Raw genomic sequence first — 21,210 nt, forward strand, 5'->3', positions numbered from 1 at the left:
ACGTGTATGTATCCTGTGTCTAGCGTGTGACTGGTGTGTGTGTCACGTGTATGTATCCTGTGTCTAGCGTGTGACTGGTGTGTGTGTCACGTGTATGTATCCTGTGTCTAGCGTGTGACTGGTGTGTGTGTCACGTGTATGTATCCTGTGTCTAGCGTGTGACTGGTGTGTGTGTCACGTGTATGTATCCTGTGTCTAGCGTGTGACTGGTGTGTGTGTCACGTGTATGTATCCTGTGTCTAGCGTGTGACTGGTGTGTGTGTCACGTGTATGTATCCTGTGTCTAGCGTGTGACTGGTGTGTGTGTCACGTGTATGTATCCTGTGTCTAGCGTGTGACTGGTGTGTGTGTCACGTGTATGTATCCTGTGTCTAGCGTGTGACTGGTGTGTGTGTCACGTGTATGTATCCTGTGTCTAGCGTGTGACTGGTGTGTGTGTCACGTGTATGTATCCTGTGCCTAGCGTGTGACTGGTGTGTGTGTCACGTGTATGTATCCTGTGTCTAGCGTGTGACTGGTGTGTGTGTGTCACGTGTATGTATCCTGTGTCTAGCGTGTGACTGGTGTGTGTGTCACGTGTATGTATCCTGTGTCTAGCGTGTGACTGGTGTGTGTGTCACGTGTATGTATCCTGTGTCTAGCGTGTGACTGGTGTGTGTGTCACGTGTATGTATCCTGTGTCTAGCGTGTGACTGGTGTGTGTGTCACGTGTATGTATCCTGTGTCTAGCGTGTGACTGGTGTGTGTGTCACGTGTATGTATCCTGTGTCTAGCGTGTGACTGGTGTGTGTGTCACGTGTATGTATCCTGTGTCTAGCGTGTGACTGGTGTGTGTGTCACGTGTATGTATCCTGTGTCTAGCGTGTGACTGGTGTGTGTGTCACGTGTATGTATCCTGTGTCTAGCGTGTGACTGGTGTGTGTGTCACGTGTATGTATCCTGTGTCTAGCGTGTGACTGGTGTGTGTGTCACGTGTATGTATCCTGTGTCTAGCGTGTGACTGGTGTGTGTGTCACGTGTATGTATCCTGTGCCTAGCGTGTGACTGATGTGTGTGTCACGTGTATGTATCCTGTGTCTAGCGTGTGACTGGTGTGTGTGTCACGTGTATGTATCCTGTGTCTAGCGTGTGACTGGTGTGTGTGTCACGTGTATGTATCCTGTGTCTAGCGTGTGACTGGTGTGTGTGTCACGTGTATGTATCCTGTGTCTAGCGTGTGACTGGTGTGTGTGTCACGTGTATGTATCCTGTGTCTAGCGTGTGACTGGTGTGTGTGTCACGTGTATGTATCCTGTGTCTAGCGTGTGACTGGTGTGTGTGTCACGTGTATGTATCCTGTGTCTAGCGTGTGACTGGTGTGTGTGTCACGTGTATGTATCCTGTGTCTAGCGTGTGACTGGTGTGTGTGTCACGTGCATGTATCCTGTGTCTAGCGTGTGACTGGTGTGTGTGTCACGTGCATGTATCCTGTGTCTAGCGTGTGACTGGTGTGTGTGTCACGTGTATGTATCCTGTGTCTAGCGTGTGACTGGTGTGTGTGTCACGTGTATGTATCCTGTGTCTAGCGTGTGACTGGTGTGTGTGTCACGTGCATGTATCCTGTGTCTAGCGTGTGACTGGTGTGTGTGTCACGTGCATGTATCCTGTGTCTAGCGTGTGACTGGTGTGTGTGTCACGTGTATGTATCCTGTGTCTAGCGTGTGACTGGTGTGTGTGTCACGTGTATGTATCCTGTGTCTAGCGTGTGACTGGTGTGTGTGTCACGTGTATGTATCCTGTGTCTAGCGTGTGACTGGTGTGTGTGTCACGTGTATGTATCCTGTGTCTTGTGTGTGACTGGTGTGTGTCACGTGTATGTATCCTGTGCCTAGCGTGTGACTGGTGTGTGTGTCACGTGTATGTATCCTGTGTCTAGCGTGTGACTGGTGTGTGTGTCACGTGTATGTATCCTGTGTCTTGTGTGTGACTGGTGTGTGTCACGTGTATGTATCCTGTGCCTAGCGTGTGACTGGTGTGTGTCACGTGTATGTATCCTGTGTCTAGCGTGTGACTGGTGTGTGTGTCACGTGTATGTATCCTGTGCCTAGCGTGTGACTGGTGTGTGTCACGTGTATGTATCCTGTGTCTAGCGTGTGACTGGTGTGTGTGTCACGTGTATGTATCCTGTGTCTAGCGTGTGACTGGTGTGTGTGTCACGTGTATGTATCCTGTGTCTTGTGTGTGACTGGTGTGTGTCACGTGTATGTATCCTGTGCCTAGCGTGCTTGACCAGATGGAAGCTAAGGGAAGACTCTGCAGCTAGTACCCCTTAAGCATGGTGGGCCCTTAGAATGATTTTCTCTGGTGGGCCCAAGCTACTCCAGTCCGACGCTGCATGTGTGTATGTTTATACCTGGAATACAGAGTTCATTTTAGGACATGGTCACGAATCAAAGTCACACATCAGAAATAACAGCAGAAATACTCTGTCTGATACCTCATCCTGATACTTGACTCTGATACCTGACTTTCACATATCAAAGTCACAAATTAAAGTCAAACGGCAGAAATAACAGCAGAAATACCTGATACCTGAGTCTGATACAGGAAATTAGTAAAATTAGCTAAAATTAGTACCTGGGATCACTTGAGCTTGTGGTGCAATGGTAAGGCCGACGGCTGTAGTCTCTAGACGCAGGATCCGTTTTTTGTCGGCCGGATCCTTTTTTTTCTGCCGGATTGGTTTTATCTTTCTGCCAGATCCGTTTTTTCCACCGATCCGTTTTTTTTTTGCCTAAGGCTTCTTTCACACTAGCGTCGGGCTCGGCCCGTCGCAGTGCGTCGGGCCGAGGTCCCCGACGCTAGCGTTGTCTCCGCCGCACAACAGGGGCAGCGGATGCATTTTTCCAGCGCATCCGCTGCCCCATTGTGAGATGCGGGGAAGTGCGGGGAGGTGGGGGCGGAGTTCCGGCCGCGCATGCGCGGTCGGAAAAAGCGGACCGTCGGGAGCAAAAAACGTTACATGTAACGTTTTTTGCTCCCGACGGTCCGCCACAGCACGGCGCAACCATCGCACGACGGTTGCGACGTGTGTCATTGCGTCGCAAATGCGTCGCTAATGTTAGTCAATGCAGAAAAAACGCATCCTGCAAGCACTTTTGCAGGATGCGTTTTTTCGGCAAAACGACGCATTTGCGACGTAATGCAGTTAACGCTAGTGTGAAAGTAGCCTAATCCGTTTTTTTTGCCGATCCGTTTTTTTTTTACGCCAGATCCGTTTTTTTTTTACGCCAGATCCGTTTTTTTCCGCCAGATCCGTTTTTTTCCGCCGATCCATTTTTTTTTTTTTTTGCCGAATCCGTTATTTTTCCGCCAATCGGTTTGTTTTTCCGTCGGATCCGTTTTTTTTCCGCTGATCCGTGTTTTTTTGCCGAATCCGTTTTGTTCCCGCCGATCAGGTTTTTTTTGCACCGGATCCGTTTTTTTATGCCGATCCGTTTTTTTTTGTCAAATTCGGTTTCTTTGTGCCGGATCCGGTTTTTTTACGCCAGATCCGTTTTTTTACGCCGGATCCGTTTTTTTTCACCGGGGGATGTGCATGTCTTCAGTGCTATCTCACAGATCTGCGGAGCATCATTTCTCTCTGTAAGTTATGCCTTGATGAAACTTGTCCAAGTGTTTTTGCAGTACCATTATATCTCCAACCATGATTTCTCAAGCACTTTTCCAAAATTGTGTAGTCAAGCTAAGTGAATTCACTATATACCTTTCTGTTATTTCATAAGCAGTTGCGATGATAGGCATCTTCTCTGAAGTTCTGATGAAAACAGAATAATTTTACTTCTTGTCAAGACCAGTTTAGTGCTTCCATTGGTTTCTGTTCTAACTTGGCTTGTCCCATGACTTCTATCTCACTAATGCTACAAGGGGTTTTCCATTCTCTCCCAATGATGCAGCAGCATGTCTCCCCAGTGTCAGACCGGGGGATTTAGAGCCCAATAGACGAATGCGAAGGGTCACCCCACAGCTGCAAGAAAAGATTTTCTTTTTGATCTTATGCTCAAGGACCAAGTGTTCTACCATCTGAAGTTGCCTGCACTATTACAATATATTTTTTTATTCCATACGGCAAACAGCATAATAGAAAAGAAATCTAAATGGCTGATTCTCCTTTTGGTTAGTGACGTCACATCTGTGAAAATATCGAATCAAAATTATTCAAAAAGTGATACACACTATATAATCATATAATTAAAAAGTAAAGGCTGTGACACCAAAAAATGAGCTCTCACACAGATCCGGAAATAATAAAAAAATATATTAGAATATGGCAATGAAACAAGCAGAATAAAAATGTTCCCACATTTAGTTTTTTTTCTAGTAAACACAAGTAAAGCTCTACTTATTGTTGTGCTGCTGTAGTCATACTGACCTGGAGAAGGACGTCAAAGGGAACCTGTCAGCAGGATTGTGCACAGTAACCGACACACAGTGTCAGGTCGACGGCGTCATACTGATCACAATGATACCTGGTGATGAAATCTATCTTGTTGTTTCTTAAAGGGAACCTGTCACCCCGGTTTTTCAGTCGGAGATAAAAATACCGCTACATAGGGCATGAGCTATGCTTTACAAAAGTGTTTTTTTTTCTACCCTGATTCCCCACCTAAGCTGCCGAAATTACTTACCAAAGTCGCCGTTTTCGCCTGTCACTCCGGCTGGTCTGGTCAGATGGGCGTGGTGTCTTCCCCCAGATCTTGCTTAGGTTTCCGTTGGTGGCGTAGTGGTTTGCGACTGCGCAGGTGACGAAAAAGAGCGCGGTTGGCGCTATTTCCCTGGTGATCAGTGGGGGCGGCCATCTTCCTGTGGCCGCGCGTGCGCAGATGGAGTGCTCTGCTGCACGGGGCTTCAGGAAAATGGCCGCGGGATGCCGCGCATGCGCAGATGGAGATCGCGGCGGCCATTTTCCTGAAGTCGAGTTCGCATCTTTGCTTCAGGAAAATGGCCGCCGCGATCTCCATCTGCGCACGCGCGGCATCCCGTGGCCATTTTCCTGATTCCCCGTGCAGCAGAGCACTCCATCTGCGCACGTGCGGCCTCAGGAAGATGGCCGCCCCCACTGATCACCAGGGAAATAGCGCAGACCGTGCTCTTTTTCGTCACCTGCGCAGTCGCAAACCACTACGCCACCAACGGAAACCTAAGCAAGATCTGGGGGAAGACGCCACGCCCATCTGACCAGACCAGCCTGAGTGACAGGCGAAAACGGCGACTTTGGTAAGTAATTTCGGCAGTTTAGGTGGGGAATCAGGGTAGAAAAAAAACACTTTTGTAAAGCATAGCTCATGCCCTATGTAGCGGTATTTTTATCTCCGACTGAAAAACCGGGGTGACAGGTTCCCTTTAATCTTTATTCTCAGTTTTGTGGTGCTGATATGCTCGAGTCCTAAGACGGGGTTCATGTATGTGGTGCTCTGATTAGGTATTCATAATGCAGACTGCTGACAGGTCACTGATCCCTTGGCGATCCCCGACAGCTGCTACTGCGCATATTTGATGAGGATTTTTTAAATCTTCTCTAGTAAGATGGCGATGCTGGCGCATGCGCAGTTGCAGCTATCGGATCTCTATACAAACAGATAGCTGCTATTGCACAGGTGCCCCAAGTGCCACTGACAAAATTGATATTTTATTTTTGTTCAAGTAAATCTGCAAAAGGGATTAAGTGCACAGTAACCATGCAATTATGCTGCAGTGCAGGGGCCAAGGCTGGCATCTGCCTGCAAAAGCGTTTATTTTTTTTATTCACTATGTGATTGTATTCATTGTAATCAGTATAACGGCGCTGACCTGACACTGTGTGTAGTTTGCTGAGCAAAATCCTGCTGACAGGTTCCTCAGAGCACGTGGGGAACGGCATTAAAATAAAAGTCATAAAACTGTGACAAAATTTAATTTTCTTTTCAAATTGCACCCCATTTTGCTTTTTTTTCTGCTTTCCACTTGAACCTAATATTAAGTGCAGCCATTAGAACTTACAAATTGTCCTGCAAAAAGATAAGCTGGTCATAAAACTATATGAATATATAAAGCTATGGCTGCGAGAATGGCGGGAGTGGAAAGTGATAAACCAAAAATATAAACTTTTGTTATTTTCCCCTTTTTTTTCTCAAACTTCCTTTGTCCCTTTTTTGCTTCTTAAACGGGCTGTTTCACATTAATAAATGATATTGACTGTGTACAGAAAGTAAATCTATGGCACTTACTAGTATTTTGTAATTGTCCACATTGCCTCCTTTGTTGGCTTGACTCATCTTTCTATTGCAGTATACACATCTCATTTCCATGGTTACAGACTACCCTGCAATACAGCACCAGTTGCATTAGGCTGCTTTCACACTAGCGTCGGTACGGGGCCGTCGCACTGCGTCGGCCCGACGTACCGACGCATACTGTGAAAAAAATGCCCGACGTGGCAGCGGAAGCAGTCTTAGGGCTCATTTCCACATGCGAGTCACACGTCCGTATCTCGCATGTGGAAACCAAGCTGTGGAGCCGGCACTCAGGAGCGGAGCTGTGCAGCTCCATGTGTTCCTATGCGGCCGCACGCTCCGCTCCTCAGTGCCGGCTCCACAGCTTGGCTTCCACATGCGAGATACGGACGTGTGACTCGCATGTGGAAATGAGCCCTTACGACGCTTCCGCTGCCCCATTGCAAGGTCCGGGGAGGAGGGCACGGCATTTCGGCCGCGCGTGCGCGGTCGAAAATGGCGGACTAGACGCACAAAAAAAGTTACATGTAACATTTCTTTGTTGCGGCGATCCCCAAAACGCGACGCAACCGTCGCACGAAGGTTCCGACGTGTGGCAATACGTCGCAATTAGTGTTGAGCGATACCTTCCGATATCGGAAAAGTATTGGATTGGATCGGCCGATAATCAAAAAATATCGGATATCGCCGATACCGATACCCGATACCAATGCAAGTCAATGGGACCAAAATATCGGAATTAAAATAAACCCTTTCTTTCCTTGTAGGTTCATTCTACATGAAGGAAAACAACTAAGAATAATGTAGGATGTATTGGGGGAGGTGGCGGAGACATTAAAGGCATAGAGGTTTAGCCCAATCAAATAGAATAGCAGGAATTTAAAAAATTTTTAAGACGTTCGGAGTTACAAAGATATTGACTATGTTAAGATTTTTTTTAATTTGTCAGATATTGATGTTTCACTACTTCCATGCCCTTCACCTTCTTTTTTACTTCTCCCACACTTTCTTCTTCATCATCCTCAGCAGCAGCATCTTTGACATCAACTTCTTCTTCACACCTTATTCATCTTCTTCTTCATCTTCTACCTATTATTTTTTTTGTTACATTCTTCATATTCTTTTTATTAAACTATTATTCTTCTTCATATTCTACTTCTTCATCATATTCTTATTTGTGACAGGCATTCCTGTAGTTGTTATCTATAAAAGTTTGAAGATTACAACTTCCTTTCTGCCTGTCACAAAAGAGTTACAACAGGATTCACGTTCAGTTAGGCCTGCAGCAGCAGGCTTTTTCCAGGGGCACCACGAGGAGGAACGGACTCACCCCCATACACTGCTTAGTCTTCTTCTGCTTATAATTTAGATAATATCTTTTGCTCTGATGTTTAGTCTTATGCTTAATGTTCTTCTGCTCTTTGTTCTGCAGCCTCTTGTTCTTCTGCTTCTCGGTCTTCCGTGTCATCGCCTCCAGGGTCGTCGTCTCCGGGGTCGTCGTTGTCATCGGGGTGGTCTTCAGGGTCGTCATCTCAGGGGTTGTCGTCTCTGGTGTCGTCGTCATCTTAGGGGTGGTCTTCAGGGTCGTCGTCTTTAGGGTCTTGAACTTGGAAATGTAGCAGAAGGTACAAGAAGGCTGAGAAAATGCCGAGAACCAGCTGATGGAACTGGAACCCGGATGGCTACCCGAAGGTCCAAGAGCCAATGGAACTACCGAGGACCAGCTGACGTTACTGGAACCCGGTTAGTAAGCAGGAGGTACCCGTGCCAGAAAGCACTACCAAGGACCACCTGACGTTGGTGGAACTCGGATACCCAGAAGGAGGCACCTAAGCCAAAGGCTCTGCCCGGAACCAGCTGACGGTACTGGAACCAGGATGGGGGCCTATTCAAGATTGTCATCCTACAGCCCCTAGCGGTGTTGGAGCCCAGGGTCAGCAGGAGGAGCAGAGTGCAGGCCGAAGCCTGCACTGGAGGCACTTTAATATCTGATGGAGTGTCAGCGTGGCGGTCGCAGGACACATTGCCGGTTACACAGCAGGGGAGCAGCTGACGTTACTGAACCCCACTAACACAGGAGCAATTGTTTTTCTCAGCACTTCCAGGCAGCAACTAGCGGTGTTGGAGCCCAGGGTCAGCAGGAGGAGCAGAGTATAGGCTGAGGCCTAATTGGAGCAAATTGAAAGTGAACCTTTAACCCCCCCAGGCGTTAGTAACTAGAAGAGCCACCTTGTGCAACAGTAATGCTGCACAAGGAAAAGGTTACTCTTTTAATTATGCTCCTTGCACACGCTGAACGAAACACTTATAAAATTGTGCCACTCATACCGTGAAACCGTCATGGAGGCGGGACTTTCCTTCTTAATGAGACACAGCACAGCTGTTAAAAATACCCCCTTAGCGCTGGGTGCAGCCTCCTGAGCGTTGCTTTTTTGTGTACCGGAGTCTGCGCTGTTATGTTATCCCTTGGCCATGCGCTGTTAGCGCTGCCCGTCTTCTGACATCATTTGATGTCAGCCTGTGCGGTCGAGCTGCCCATGAATCCCAGCCCCGCAGTGTCTTGTGATTTATTCACACTGCGGGGCTGGGATTCATGGCCTTGCGCAGTAAATATGTTCGCCTCTCACTCACGTCCTTACGCCTGCTTTAGACTGTGCGGCGGCAGCTGATCCCTAATCACATGCCACGGCCGTGAAGCCGCACAGTCTGAAGAAGGCGGAAGGAGATGAGTGAGAGGCGAATATATGCACCGCGCATGCCCATGAATCATAGGCCCGAAGTGAGAAAAAATAGGACACTGCGGGGCGTTATCTCGGGCAAGGCGGCCGCACAGGCGCAGCCAGGCTGACACCAAATGATGTCAGAAGACAGGCAGCGCTAACTGCGCATGGCCAAGGTTGAACATAACAGCGCAGGCTCTGGGACAGATTCAAACAACGCAGAGGGGGCTGCGCAGAGCGCCAAGGGGGTTGCTGCGTGTCATTACGAAGGAAAGTCACACCTCAGGGACGGGTTAACAGTATCAGGGGACACATTTTATGCGTGTTTACTTCTGCGTGTGCAAGGAGAATAACTAAATGAGAGACCTTGTAAAAATGCCGCATTAGTGATGCACAAGGTGGCTCTTCTAGTTACAAAGGCCCGGGGGGGGGGGACAGGTTCCCTTTAATTTGTGTTGTAGTGTCTGCGTGGCGTTTGCAGGACACATTGCTGGCTACACAGCAGGGGAATTCCCTCTTTGAAAAAGAAACGCGAAACGCGCGTCAGGGGGTACTCTGAGCCCCAGGCAGATCTACTATCTCATCATGGGTAAGCAATCTCGCACTAAGTAGGCAGTAACTGATTTTAAGCATGGTAGAGGCATGTCCACATGGACTTTTAACCTGCACAATAGATTTATACCATGTTTTTCTGTACTGATACTTATGCTGACTTATGAGAATGCCCTGATGTGTTTTCTACTTTTTCTTGTCTGCCTGTGACCTGGATGTTTTTTACTAGGGTCTTTCCTTTTATCTATGTACTCAAATATGTCACGTTTTTCATAATAAAATTTATATTTTTATATTTATTCAAGTGGCTATTTTGCTTTTTTTCTTTATATATTTAATCGTGTAAAAACTCCTTTTTTTTGTTAAACTAAGTTATCCGGAGTATACGTTATTATTTTCCATTAAGATACATGGGTAAGGATAATCAACTGTTTACACCTACACACAGATGGTGTAGGGCCCATGTGGTTTCTGTTGGTTTGATTTTATTACAGCAGGGGAACAGCTGGCGTTACTGAACCCCACTGACACAGTGGCGAGTGTTTTTCTCTGTGCAGCTAGCACTTCCGAGCACCAACTGGCGGTGTTAGAGCCCGGGGACAGCAGCAGGAGCAGAGTGTAGGCCGAAGCCTAATTGGATCAAGTTGAAAGGTAACCTTTAATCCCGCCAGGCGTTTGTAGCTGAAAGAGCCAAATTGTGCAGCACTAATGCTGCAAAAGGAAAAGGTGGCTCTTTTAATTATGCTCCTTGCAAATGCAGAACTGGACACTTATAAAATGTGTCCCCTGATACAGTGAAACCGTCCCGGAGGTGGGACTTTCCTTCGCAATGGGACGCAGCACAGCCGTTATTCAGTAACAAACGCCTGGGGGGGGACAGGTTTCCTTAAATATCAGTTGTTGTGTCAGCGTGGCGGTCGCAGGACAGATTGCCGCCTACACAGCTGGGGATCAGCTGACGTTACTGAAACCCAATAACACTGGGTCATGTGTTTTGACTGTGCAGAGGACTGTGCTCTCGCATCCGATGCAATATGCCAGTGTGACGTCAGCCTTAGGTCATTAGCGGAACAGAGGGAACAGGTAGGGTGATAGACAGACATACATTTTTTAATTTTATAAGATATTACTAAACAATATGTTATTAAAAGTAATTAATATTTGTGGCTTGAGGTGGAATGCTTTTGTGTAACACAGCAAAAAAATATATTGGATAGATCTGAAACTGCATGCAAACAATATTTTCAACTCAATTTTATTTTCCACACGTATTTTTACTCTTTATAACACTCATTGTGTTGTAAGACACACATAGTGCAGTACCTCATGCCACTGGGCGCATTCAGGATGTATACATCGAGAAGTCAGGAAGAAAATAAGGAGGGAGGAAGCTTGCGCACTACACTGCCAAAACATGAACCAAAAATATCAGTCATGTGACCCTATGGGACATCCTGCACCTGCAAGGGAGATATCAAGACCGTCATATGACATGTCGGCCCTGATAAATGTTCCCCCAACAGTGTATTATGAAATGTACGGAGACGAGAGGCTGGCCTACATTACAATTAACAGGAGAAAACTGTGATGAGTTATGAAAAAGGTGGAAAGGGTATGCAAAGATTTTAAAAGAAATAGCAAATCTAGGTTTATACATATTTGTACAACAGTAACAATAAACTTTACCTTGATTTTTTCCAGCACACAGCAGCACTCCCTGCCATTATCGGCCTAACCGACCGCTGCGCTCTGCAAATGACTTTCGACTACCCTCTGCACTAATCTGTACCTCCCACTCCCGACTCCAAGACTTCTCCCATGCTGCGCCAATCCTCTGGAATGCTCTACCCCAAGATATTAGGACCAGCCACAACTTGCATAGTTTTAAGCGCTCGCTCAAAACACATTTGTTCAGAGCGGCCTATCACGTTCCCTAATCAAACTCATTTTATGTTTGTGTGTGTGTGAGTGTGTAGCCCATTCACTATCTCCATCTACCCCCCACCCCCTGAAGATGGCTGGACCATCATTGTAAATACATCATTGTAAATAAGCTCCTGTACGTTGTATCTCCCCACCTCATTGTAGATTGTAAGCTCTCACGAGCAGGGTCGTCTTATTGTGCTTTATTACTGTATTGTTAACGTTGTTACCTATGACTGCTGTGTTTGAAACTGTTAAACTGTAAAGCTCTGCGCAATATATTGGCACTATATAAATAAAGATTATTATTATTATTGGCAGTGGAAGTTGTTAAAAAAGGGTTTTAATTGCTTGATGGACACCAAGTTTTTAACTTGGAGCATGTACATTAGGGTCCTGTTTTGCACATGTACTGAATGGTAGAACACTTGGTCCTTGAGCATAAGATCAAAAAGAAAATCTTTTCTTGCAGCTGTGGGGTGACCCTTCGCATTCGTCTATTGGGCTCCAAACACCCCAGTCTGACACTGGGGAGACATGCTGCTACATCATTGGTAGAGAATGGAAAACTCCTTGTATCATTAGGCCGGTTTCACACGTCAGTGGCTCTGGTACGTGTGGTGACAGCTTTCTCACGTACCGGAGACACTGACTCACGTAGACACATTAAAATCAATGTGTCTGCACGTCAGTGTGTTTTCACGGACCGTGTGTCCGTTTGAAAAACACGGAGACATGTCAGTGTTCGTGGGAGCGCACGTATCACACGGACCCATTAAAGTCAATGGGTCCGTGTAAAACACGTACCGCACACGGATGCTGTCCGTGTGCCATCCGTGTGTCCCTATGGGAGGTGGAGCCGCATATTCATCACTGTAATGAGCAGCACTATGTGACCGCTCATACAGGACAAGCTGCGGCGCTGAGAGGACACATCGAGGGAGCTGGGTGAGTATTTTATTTCCAGCGGGCGGGCGCACAGGGGGTGGGAGGGGGTTGGTTACAGGGTACTTTATTTTAACCGGAAAAAAAATAAAAAAACAATGATTTTTCATTCTTTCTCTCCAGCGAACGCTGCTGGAGAGAAGAAATGAATGGCGGCTTCAGCACCCAAAGCAGGGGACAGCGCTTACTGTAGTGCTGTCTCCTGCACGGTTCGTGTGGTACCCAGTTGGCACACGGCTGCCGCACGTGTGCCACACTGATGTGCCATGTGAGCACACGGACACAGATAACTCCGGTACCGATTTTTCCGGTACCGGAATTATCTGGACGTGTGAGACTGGCCTTAGTGAGATAGAAGTCATGGGACAAGCCAAGTTAGAACAGAAACCAATAGAAGCACTAAACTGTTCTTGAAAAGAAGTAAAATGATTCTGTTTTCATCAGTACTTCAGAGAAGATGCCTATCATCGCAACTGCTTATGAAATAACAGAAAGGTATATAGTGAATTCACTTAGCTTGACTACACAGTTTTGGAAAAGTGCTTGAGAAATCATGGATGGAGATATAATGGTACTGCAAAAACACTTGGACAAGTTGAATCAAGGTATAACTTACAGAGAGAAATGATGCTCCGCAGATCTGTGAGATGGCACTGAAGACATGCACTTCCCCTGCAGAATCAGATCGTGTAGGACACTCCCATAGTTCCTGTTTTTGCTGCCCAGAAGGACCACGCCTCGCAGACTGTGGACAGTGGATTAGTGAGACCCCTAGTGGTCATGAATTTGCAACCAGTTCTTGGGTGGATGCAAAGAAAACAATTGTATAAAGTAATTTGAGCATTAGACCCTTTCCTATGACTTTAAGTAAATGTACAGTCACTTGGAAATAGATATATAGTAAATCAGTGGCTCCCACCCAATTTCTTTGGCCATGTGATGTAAATACACAGCATGTCTGAAACTATTTGCTAACAAGGCAGGGGGATAAGAATGTCAGATTTTAAAAGTGTAACATGATTGAGTTTGTGCAGCGCCCCAGAGTCCTGGTCGTTGCAGTACTGTGGCTCCGCCACTAAGGGGAGCTATGGTACGTCTGATGGCACTGAAGGAATTCATCTGACCAGGTATCACATACACCAATACATTTCGCAGTCGGGCCTCCAGGGGGAGCTAAGGGTACTATTCATTAGGCCACTCCTCACAGCTTGGTAAAACTGGGGGTCAGGCAGGAAGTTAGGGAAAAGCTACTGGGAATCGAACAGGCAACACCTTGTGGCAGAGGGTGTTGCGGGGAGAGACCAGAAGGGTCCCTGTCAGGGGTGGGATCCTGACAGAGGCCTGGCTACGAGAAAGAACGTCAAGGGACCGTGCCTGCTCAGCATAGCGGCGGTGCCCTAAGAAAGGATCAGAAGCGAGATATATTGTGCTGAGTGAGAAACGAGATCAAAGCAAGAAGGAGAATACCAGTAGGAGTCGTGCTGTAAGACCGAGGCAACATCCTACTGAGGCGCACAGCCGGCGGCCGGAACGCCGAGGAAGTATAGAGCTCCAGGCCATACTTCAAACCAACGGCAGGACAGTCAGTCACAGGCGGGCTGTCTCACCTAAATCACCTACGAAGACATAGGGGGCAACCTGTGGAGAGGGGCGACTCTAGGGTCCCGGAAGAGCTCCGAGCCTACCCGTCATACGGGTGCGTCCCAACCGTAACATCAGGGAGGGACGGTGGATTAGCAGAACATCATCTAATCGAGTTGTGAGGGAACACGAGAAACAGACACAACAGTTGTGGGGACTATCCCGTAAGCACAGCAGGGGAGGACCACAACACACAGCGCTAGCAGATAGGCACAGATTTCCACCTGCAAAGAGAACTCTGGAGGTGCCATCGGACCGGCCGGACTTGCGCAGCCTGGTTAACCGTATTCCGGACTGAGGACTCAGAGATCTTCAGTAAAGAGGTAAAGAGACTGCAAACTGGTGTCCTCGTTATTTACTGCGACCGGCACTTCACAACTACACCACCATTCACCACCCTTTCACTGGACGCCCCCGCGCAGGCAGGGCCACGGACCGGGTCTAGCCACCATGACAACCCCATCAGAGCAGAGACTCAGAGGCCCGGTACCGGGTGCCCCTCGGCCCTGCGGCGGTGGGGGCGCTGCATTTGTGTGGTAACCTGCATAACTACCCTTAAGCCCCGAGGGTGGTTTGCACGTTAATGACCGGGCCAATTTTTACAATTCTGACCACTGTCCCTTTATGAAGTTATAACTCTGGAACGCTTCAACGGATCTTGGCGATTCTAACACTGTTTTCTCGTGACATATTGTACTTCATGATAGTTGTAAAATTTCTTCGATATAACTTGCGTTTATTTGTAAACAAAAAAACAGAAATTTGGCGAAAATTTTGAAATTTCGCAATTTTCCAACTTTGAATTTTTATGCCCTTAAATCACAGAGATATGTCACACAAAATACTTAATAGGTAACATTTACCACATGTCTACTTTACATCAGCACAATTTTGGAACCAAAATTTTTTTTTGTTAGGGAGTTATAAGGGTTAAAAGTTGACCAGCCATTTCTCATTTTTACAACACCATTTTTTTTAGGGACCACATCTCATTTGAAGTCATTTTGAGGGGTCTATATGATAGAAAATACCCAAGTGTGACACCATTCTAAAAACTGCACCCTCAAGGTGCACAAAACCACATTCAAGAAGTTTATTAACCCTTCAGGTGTTTCACAGGAATTTTTGGAATGTTTAAATAAAAATTAACTTTTAACTTTTTTTTTTACACAAAATTTATTTCAGCTCCAATTTGTTTTATTTTACCTAGGGTAACAGGAGAAAATGGACCGCAAAAGTTGTTGCACAATTTGTGCTGAGTACTCTGATACCCCATATGTGGGGGTAAACCACTGTTTGGGCGCATAGCAGAGCTCGGAAGGGAAGGAGCGCCGTTTGTCGTTTCAATGCAAAGTTGACTGGAATTGAGATGGGACACCATGTCGCGTTTGGAGAGCCCCTGATGTGCCTAAACATTAAAACCCCCCACAAGTAACACCGTTTTGGAAAGTAGACCCCCTAAGGAACTTATCGAGATGTGTTTTGAGAGCTTTGAACCCCCAAGTGTTTCACTACAGTTTATAACGCAGAGCCGTGAAAATAAAAATTCTTTTTTTTTCACAAAAATGATTTTTTAGCCCCCAGTTTTGTATTTTCACAAGGGTAACAGGATAAATTGGACCCCAAAAGTTGTTGTCCAATTTGTCCTGAGTACGCTGATACCCCATATGTGGGGGGAACCACTGTATGGGCGCATGGCAGAGCTCGGGAGGGAAGGAGCGCCATTTGGAATGCAGACTTAGATGGATTGGTCTGCAGGCGTCACGTTGCATTTGCAGAGCCCCTGATGTATCCAAACAGTAGAAACCCCCCACATGTGACCGCATATTGGAAACTAGACCTCCCAAGGAACTTATCTAGATGTGTTGTGAGAACTTTGAACCCCCAAGTGTTTCACTACAGTTTACAACGCAGAGCCATGAAAATAAAAAATCTTTTTTTTCCCACAAAAATGATTTTTGGCCCCCCAAATTTATATTTTCCCAAGGGTAACAAGAGAACTTGGACCCCAAAAGTTGTCCAATTTTTCCCGAGCACGCTGATGCCCCATATGTTGGGGTAAACCCCTGTTTGGGCGCACGGGAAAGCTCGGAAGGGAAGGAGCGCTGTTTTACTTTTTCAATGCAGAATTGGCTGGAATTGAGATCGGACGCCATGTCGCGTTTGGAGAGCCCGTGATGTGCCTAAACAGTGGAAACTCCCCAATTCTAACTGAAACCCTAATCCAAACACACCCCTAACCCTAATCCCAACGGTAACCCTAACCACACCCCTAACCCTGACACACCCCTAACTCTAATCCCAACCGTAAATGTAATCCAAACCCTAACTTTAGCCCCAACCCTAACCCTAACTTTAGCTCCAACCCTAACCCTAATGGGAAAATGGAAATAAATACATTTTTTAAATTTTATTATTTTTCCCTAACTAAGGGGGTGATGAAGGGGGGTTTGATTTACTTTTATAGCATTTTTTATAGTGGATTTTTATGATTGGCAGCCATCACACACTAAAAGACGCTTTTTATAGCAAAAAAGTTTTTGCGCCTCCACATTTTGAGACCTATAATTTTTCCATATTTTGGTCCACAGAGTTATGTGAGGCTTTGTTTTTTGTGGGACGAGTTGACGTTTTTATTGGTAACATTTCCGGGCACGTGACATTTTGTGATCGCTTTTTATTCCGATTTTTGTGAGGCAGAATGACAAAAAAACAGCTATTCATGAATTTCTTTTGGGGGGGGCGTTTATACCGTTCCACGTTTGATAAAATTGATAAAGCAGTTTTATTCTTCGGGTCAGTACGATTACAGCGATGCCTCATTTATATCATTTTTTATGTTTTGGCGCTTTTATACGATAAAAACTATTTTATAGAATAAAATAATTATTTTGACATCGCTTTATTCTTTATTCTTTTTTATTTTTTCTTTGATGATGCTGTATGTTGGCTCGTTTTTTGCGGGACAAGATGACGTTTTCAGCGGTACCATGGTTATTAATATCCGTCTTTTTGATCGCGTGTTATTCCACTTTTTGTTCGGCGGTATGATAATAAAGCGTTGTTTTTTGCCTCGTTTTTTTTTTCCCTATGGTGTTCACTGAAGGGGTTAACTAGTGGGACAGTTTTATAGTTTGGGTCGTTACGGACACGGCGATACTAAACATGTGTACTTTTATTGTTTTTTTTTTATTTAGATAAAGAAATGTATTTATGGGAATAATATATTTTTTTTTTCTCTATTTAGGATTTTTTTTTTTTTAACATTTTTACTTTGTCCCAGGGGGGGACATCACAGATCGCTGATCTGACAGTTTGCACAGCACTCTGTCAGATCGGCGATCTGACTTACAGCGCTGCAGGCTTACCAAACGCTTGCTCTGAGCAGGCACTTGGTAAGCCACCTCCCTCCCTGCAGGACCCGGATGCCGCGGCCATCTTGGATCCGGGGACTGCAGGGAGAGGAGGTAAGAGACGCTCGGAGCAACGCGATCACATCGCGTTGCTCCGAGGGTCTCAGGGAAGCCCACAGGGAGCCCCCTCCTTGCGCGATGCTTCCCTATACCGACGGAACACTGCGATCATCTTTAATCGCAGTGTGCCGGGGGTTAATGTGCCGGGGGCGGTCCGTGACCGCTCATGGCACATAGTGCCGGATGTCAGCTGTGATAGTCAGCTGACACCCGGCCGCAATCGGCCGCGCTCCCCCCGTGAACACGGCCGATCGCATATGACGTACTATCCCGTCAGTGGGAATTAAGGCCCACCCCACCTCGACGGGATAGTATGTCATATGGGATTAAGGGGTTAAAAAAAAATATCAAACATGGGATTCGAACCCAGGAAAATCTGCACCTGAGACTACGCAGCCAGCAACCTTAACACCAGACCATAAGCCTAAATGTTACCATGCATTGATTTTCTTTGGCTATGAAATCTATGCACACTCTCAGTAACTGGGAAAATCATTTTGATTTTTTTTTCTGACATAATATGTCACATAGTGAAACATCTCTTTGATGAGTGCAGAAAGTCACATATCATATGTTACTTAACCCCTTCATGACCCAGCCTATTTTGGCCTTAATGACCTTGCCGTTTTTTGCAATTCTGACCAGTGTCCCTTTATGAGGTAATAACTCAGGAACGCTTCAACGTATCCTAGCGATTCTGAGATTGTTTTTTCGTGACATATTGGGCTTCATGTTAGTGGTAAATTTAGGTCGATAATTTCTGAATTTATTTGTGAAAAAAAACGGAAATTTGGCGAAAATTTTGAAAATTTCGCAATTTTCACATTTTGAATTTTTATTCTGTTAAACCAGAGAGTTATGTGACACAAAATAGTTAATAAATAACGTTTCCCACATGTCTACTTTACATCAGCACAATTTTGGAAACAAATTTTTTTTTTGCTAGGAAGTTATAAGGGTTAAAATTTGACCAGTGATTTCTCATTTTTACAACAAAATTTACAAAACCATTTTTTTTAGGGACCACCTCACATTTGAAGTCAGTTTGAGGGTTCTATATGGCTGAAAATACCCAAAAGTGACACCATTCTAAAAACTGCACCCCTCAAGGTGCTCAAAACCACATTCAAGAAGTTTATTAACCCTTCAGGTGTTTCACAGCAGCAGAAGCAACATGGAAGGAAAAAATGAACATTTAACTTTTTAGTCACAAAAATGATCTTTTAGCAACAATTTTTTTTATTTTCCCAAGGGTAAAAGGAGAAACTGGACCATGCACGTTGTTGTCCAATTTGTCCTGAGTACGCTGATACCTCATATGTGGGGGTAAACCACTGTTTGGGCGCACGGCAGGGCTCGGAAGGGAAGGAGCGCCGTTTGACTTTTTCAATGAAAACTTGGCTCCAATCTTTAGCGGACACCATGTCGCGTTTGGAGAGCCCCCGTGTGCCTAAACATTGGAGCTCCCCCACAAGTGACCACATTTTGGAAACTAGACCCCCAAAGGAACTTATCTAGAAGCATAGTGAGCACTTTAAACCCCCAGGTGCTTCACAAATTGTTCCGTAAAAATGAAAAAGTACTTTTTTTTCACAAAAAAAATTATTTTAGCCTCAATTTTTTCATTTTCACATGGGCAACAGGATAAAATGGATCCTAAAATGTGTTGGACAACTTCTCCTGAGTACACCAATACCTCCCATGTGGGGGTAAACCACTGTTTGGGCACATGGTAAGGCTCGGAAGGGAAGGAGCGCCATTTGACTTTTTGAATGGAAAATTAGCTCCAATCGTTAGCGGACACCATGTCGCGTTTGGAGAGCCCCTGTGTGCCTAAACATTGGAGCTCCCCAACAAGTGACACCATTTTGGAAACTAGACCCCCCAAGGAACTTATCTAGATGCATAGTGAGCACTTATAACCCCCAGGTGCTTCAGAAGTTTATAACGCAGAGCCGTGAAAATAAAAAATAATTTTTCTTTCCTCAAAAATGATTTTTAGCCCAGAATTTTTTATTTTCCCAAGGGTAATAGGAAAAATTGGACCCCAAATGTTGTTGTCCAGTTTGTCCTGAGTACGATGATACCCCATATGTGGGGGTAAACCACTGTTTGGGCGCACGGCAGGGCTCGGAAGGGAAGGCACGCCATTTGGCTTTTTGAATGGAAAATTAGCTCCAATCATTAGCGGACACCATGTCGCGTTTGGAGAGCCCCTGTGTGCCTAAACATTGGAGCTCCCACACAAGTGACCCCATTTTGGAAACTAGACCTCCCAAGGAACTAATCTAGATGTGTGGTGAGCACTTTGAACCCCCAAGTGCTTCACAGAAGTTTATAACGCAGAGCCATGAAAATAAAAAATAATTTTTCTTTTCTCAAAAATGATTTTTTAGCCCACAATTTTTTATTTTCCCAAGGGTACCAGGAGAAATTGGACCCCAAAAGTTGTTGTCCAGTTTCTCCTGAGTATGCTGATACCCCATATGTGGGGGTAAACCACTGTTTTGGCACATGTCGGGGTTCGGAAGGGAAGTAGTGACGTTTTGAAATGCAGACTTTGATGGAATGCTCTGCGGGCATCAGGTTGCGTTTGCAGAGCCCCTGATGTGCCTAAACAGTAGGAACTCCCCACAAGTGACTCCACTTTGGAAACTAGACCCCCAAGGGAACTTATCTAGATGTGTGGTGAGCACTTTGAACCCCCAAGTGCTTCACAGAAGTTTATAACGCAGAGCCGTGAAAATAATAAATGTGTTTCCTTTCCTCAAAAATATTTTTTAGCCCAGAATTTTTTATTTTTGCAAGAGTAACAGGAGAAATTGGACCCCAAAAGTTGTTGTCCAGTTTCTCCTGAGTACGCTAATACCCCATATGTGGGGGTAGACCACTGTTTGGGCATATGCCGGGGCTCGGAAGGGAAGTAGTGGCATTTGAAATGCAGACTTTGATGGAATGGTCTGCGGGCGTCACATTGCATTTGCAGAGCCCCTGATGTGCCTAAACAGTAGAAACACCCCACAAGTGACCCCATTTTGGAAACTAGACCCCCCAAGGAACTTGTCTAGATGTGTGATGAGCACGTTCAACCCCCAAGTGCTTCACAGAAGTTTACAACGCAGAGCCGTGAAAATAAAAAATCATTTTTCTTTCCTCAAAAAAGATGTTTTAGCAAGCAATTTTTTATTTTCACAAGGGTAACAGGAGAAATTGGACCCCAATATTTGTTGCCCAGTTTGTTGTGAGTGTGCTGGTACCCCATATGTGGGGGTAAACCACTGTTTGGACGCATGTCAGGGCTCGGAAGGGAAGTAGTGACATTTGAAATGCAGACTTTGATGGAATGGTCTGCGGGCATCACATTGCATTTGCAGAGCCCCTGATGTGCCTAAACAGTAGAAACACCCCACAAGTGACCCCACTCTGGAAACTAGACCCCTGATGGAACTTATCTAGATGTGTGGTGAGCACTTTCAACCCCCAAGTGCTTCACAGAAGTTTATAACGCAGAGCCATGAAAATAAAAAATAATTGTTCTTTCCTCAAAAATTATGTTTTAGCAAGTAATTTTTTATTTTTGCAAGGGTAACAGGAGAAATTGGACCCCAACAGTTGTTGCCCAGTTTGTCCTGAGTACGCTGGTACCCCAAATGTTGGGGTAAACCACTGTTTGGGCGCACGTTGGGGCTTGGAAGGGAGGGAGCA

The 21,210-nt window shown here is 45.7% G+C and overlaps 1 protein-coding gene across 1 annotated transcript in view; it reads left to right on the forward strand.

The window, feature by feature from the left end:
• LOC143776496 (uncharacterized) overlaps positions 1 to 21,210 on the forward strand; it is a 146,627-nt gene that overhangs the window by 654 nt on the left and 124,763 nt on the right. The gene's annotated exons all lie outside the window — the stretch shown is intronic.

The sequence above is a fragment of the Ranitomeya variabilis genome, chromosome 1 (genome assembly GCF_051348905.1).
Source record: "Ranitomeya variabilis isolate aRanVar5 chromosome 1, aRanVar5.hap1, whole genome shotgun sequence".
Lineage (NCBI taxonomy): Eukaryota > Metazoa > Chordata > Amphibia > Anura > Dendrobatidae > Ranitomeya > Ranitomeya variabilis.